Genomic DNA, 3,791 nt, shown 5'->3' with positions numbered 1-3,791 from the left:
CCACCACTAACTGCCTCTCTAAGGGCTCGGAAAACATTATTTGTGGACCCGGCTATGGAACCTTTTTACAAGCATATGAACAGGCAAACTCTCTCTCTCTCTCTCTCTCTCTCTCTCTCTCTCTCACACACACACACACACACACACACACACACACACACACACATACACGGGAGTAGAAAACGTGCACACAACCTCCTTCTTCACAACAAAACTCTACTTTTACTTAACTCCACTTTCATCTCAATTAAAATGTGGGATATTTATAAAATATATACATTAAACCAACACATAAACAATTATATACCAAGTTACTAAATGAAATGATTTGAACCGGCTTGAGAACCTTCTTGCCCAAACTTGAGCCGGACTTTTTTCATTTTGAACCTATCTTTTCTCTAGCACCCTCTCTCTCCCTCATCTCCCACTTTCAGACTCTGTCTCTCTCTCTCTCTCTCTCTCTCTCTCTCTCTCTTGTTGTCTGTACTCTCACACCTTGATCCTATCTCTATTTCACAAGTATGTTTTCTCTCTCCGTCTAATCCTTTTTCTCTCTCCTTCCCTCGGTACTTATTTGACATACCACAATGCCACCTTAGAGAGCATACATATGAGTGAAGTGCATGCCTTTATAAACTCGAAAAAGCATCACCTTTATCAAAAAAACACGAATTGATTAACTCACAAATAAAATTAACCCGTTCCCTTTGGTGCAGCTAGTTGAGGGTAGACCATGCGCTACAATTTCTTGCTTGTTCATACGCAAAAGTGCAAGGTTTTCCCCAAGTTTTCAATAACTTTTTCTTACTTTTCTGCTGAAATTTGTGGGTTTTCAAAGTGATCTTGGTTTGGATGGATTTGGTCAAGCTATGTGTATATATGAGAGCGCCTATGGAGTCTCTACTAGCACATGAAAGGGCGTTTGAAAAGAAGTGAATATCTTGGTTTTATGAGGAAAAGTGTAGAGACTTCCATTGTTCTTCTTTAATTTTTTACTTTGGTTTTCTTGGTTCCCTTTCTTCCTTTGGTGCATGGAAGTATAGTGGGAGTTGTAGCGGTGTAGAGGGAAGCTAGTCGGGGCAGGGTGCGAGTGAGGCTATCAAAATTCGTGAGAGAAGATCAGCCCATATTATCTTGAGAGAGCGATACTCTTCATCCTCTTTTCTTGGTGTTGGTTTGAGGTGTTGTAGAGGCCAACCCCCCAATACTTCACACCGTATCTATCGTATCTCCAAAGCACTCAATTATGGAAAACATGTTTAGTGAACCTCACTAGACTCAAGTGCTCCAGTTAATTATGCACACGGCTTGACCATAAAGCTTAGTTTAGGAAACTCTGTCAAGCTCAAGTATGCCTTTTCTTTTGCACACAGAATAGCCGTCAAGTCCTCTACTTCAAGTTTTGGCTGCAAAACCAACTCAAAAGATGTAAAGATACTTCATCAATTGTCCAAATATGCCAATTGGAAGATAGCCATGTAAGCATACTGACCACAAAACCCACAAATATAACCACTTAGCATAAATCTAAATGCAAAATCTACTACCAAGTAACCTACCTACAAGAAAATAACTCATGTCCTTTGAATGTGCAGCATGTACTCCAATAGCCCCCAGGATCAAATGGGATAACACAACACCCTCTCTTGGAATGGTAGAGCCTCGAGAATCTTGGATTCTATCAAAGACCCAAAATTTTCTTCATCCTGCAATTCATGAGATAGCAACAAGGAAGAACCCCCTGGTTATACTGCACTTTAGGTGTAAAAAAAAAAAAGACTTATTAAAGACTTGATCCTCGAGGTAATCTTCAATTGTTTCTTGTTCATCTTCTGCATTATATGCAGCTATGTGGCCCATAATTTCCTTCACACCCTATAAAGCTTCTTCTTGCACCCCCTCAGAATAGGTACATACGTGGTCGTGCCGTGGCACGTACATAGTGTGAAATAAAAACATTCACCTCACTCTTGACACTTCTCAATGTATACGAATAAAAGCAATCATGTACATACTATGATATATGTTGAAGCGTCTACTGTGGTCATTATCATGTACATAGCTATTCGGGGAGTCGTGGCCCTGGATGTGGTGCATTTGCATGCTTTTCCACTTGATAATATGCTTAATTTTTTTTTACAATGTACATAGTACAAGTGTTTCATGGTGGCACAATCATCTCTCCTATACAGAGTGATGAAGGAAAAAACTGCCAAAAATAGCAGCTAACATGCGCCGTTGCAGAATTGCATGGAAAGTGACCCAAAATGGTATATTGATGAAAAATGATTCATATCTATGATTTTTATTCTTATGCAAGTGATCCCACAAGTTTAGGGATTTTTTGACTCCGTTTGGAATTTTCTACATAAAAATGACATTTTTTGGGTCAAAAATGAGCTGAAAATGACCTAATTTTGGTCCAAAGTGGCAAAATGGACCAAAAATTGACACATCAGATGAAAATTCCATGGGTAAGAGAGAGAGGGCTGCTTATTACATTAAAAAACCTGCAATTTATCACTAATGTGTAATGGCCTCCATTGTTGCTCAATCTATGTGTTGGGCAGTCCCGCCTCTTTGCAATCTTGTATCTGAGCTTGTGAGGGAGTGAATTAGGGTTTTCCCTTATCAAAATGGTGTGTGGGCTTCACTTTAGAAGCTCATAAATCTCTGAAAAATAAAAAAAATTTCATCGTGAAGGTGGAAGCTCGAGCATTCCTTTCAATTGTTTGATGTTACGACTATGAAATTGGGGGCGTGGCTACATGATACCATGAAAGAGTTTTGGGTTTTGATTGAGAATTGTGCTTGTATGAGCATCAAGGTTTCATGGATGAAACATTAGTGTTTTTAAAAGGTCTTTTTAAGTGAAATTGAATGTGATTAAGTAATCCTCTCATTAAAACCCCGACTACGAGAACAAGCATACTCCAAGCACGATAGGAAAGAGGGTTTGTGACTTTGCTGTCACAAACGCTCTTAGATTTTTTTTCACCCTTAGAAAGAGGGTTGGTTATTCTCCACAAACGATTTCTCACAAAGTGTTTGTGACTCTCATCACCAACTCTCACACCCAGAGGTTCTGCACCTTCCCAGCTAGACCGCACACTTTTCGAGATTTCTGGTGAACCCGACGGAAGCAGCTGGGGTGGGGGTTCAAAAACTTGTTTTGAAAGGTTTAACTACAAATAATTAAAGATATGAATCAACAAGAGCAAAAAGGCATGGTTTTGATCAAGGCACAATGCAAATGTTTCAAGCATTCGCCATGTTTATGCTACAACAACAGGCTGCAGCAAGAAGCGAGGTGTCAGCATCAAAAGCCCTTCAAGATATTGTGAAAAAAATGGAGCAATTTGAAGGGAATGATTTCCCAAAGTTTCTTCATGGTTATGTAAAGGAGGAGCGACAACGGGTTCTAGAGGTGGACATGATTCGTAGTTTTGAGCTTGTTGTCGTCCCTGAGATTAGAGACCATGTAAGGGGAATTAGGGAGGAGCATGGAGAAGGCTGGGAGCAATTCAAATTATCCCTAAAGGACAAATACTTCATGGAGGACTCTGAAAGGGTTACAAAAAGGACCTTCTTGTAATGGGTTGCAAAGCCAAAAGAAGGACTTTTCATCACCGAATTGTTGAGAGAGTTTGAGCGGTACTATGCTCAACTGTCAGGAACAGAGCGGGCTACTTTGGATATTTAAAAAACCCAATTGTTCCTTCGAGCTGCAGATCATGAGATCCAAGAAAAGATAGAGCTACTCCTTAATGATAAGAATAAAGAACAAGGTC

This window comes from Adiantum capillus-veneris, chromosome 27 (assembly GCF_014529385.1).
Source record: "Adiantum capillus-veneris isolate H3 chromosome 27, ASM1452938v2, whole genome shotgun sequence".
Lineage (NCBI taxonomy): Eukaryota > Viridiplantae > Streptophyta > Polypodiopsida > Polypodiales > Pteridaceae > Adiantum > Adiantum capillus-veneris.
The sequence above is the reverse complement of the archived record's forward strand: the minus strand, read 5'-3'. Positions refer to the sequence as shown.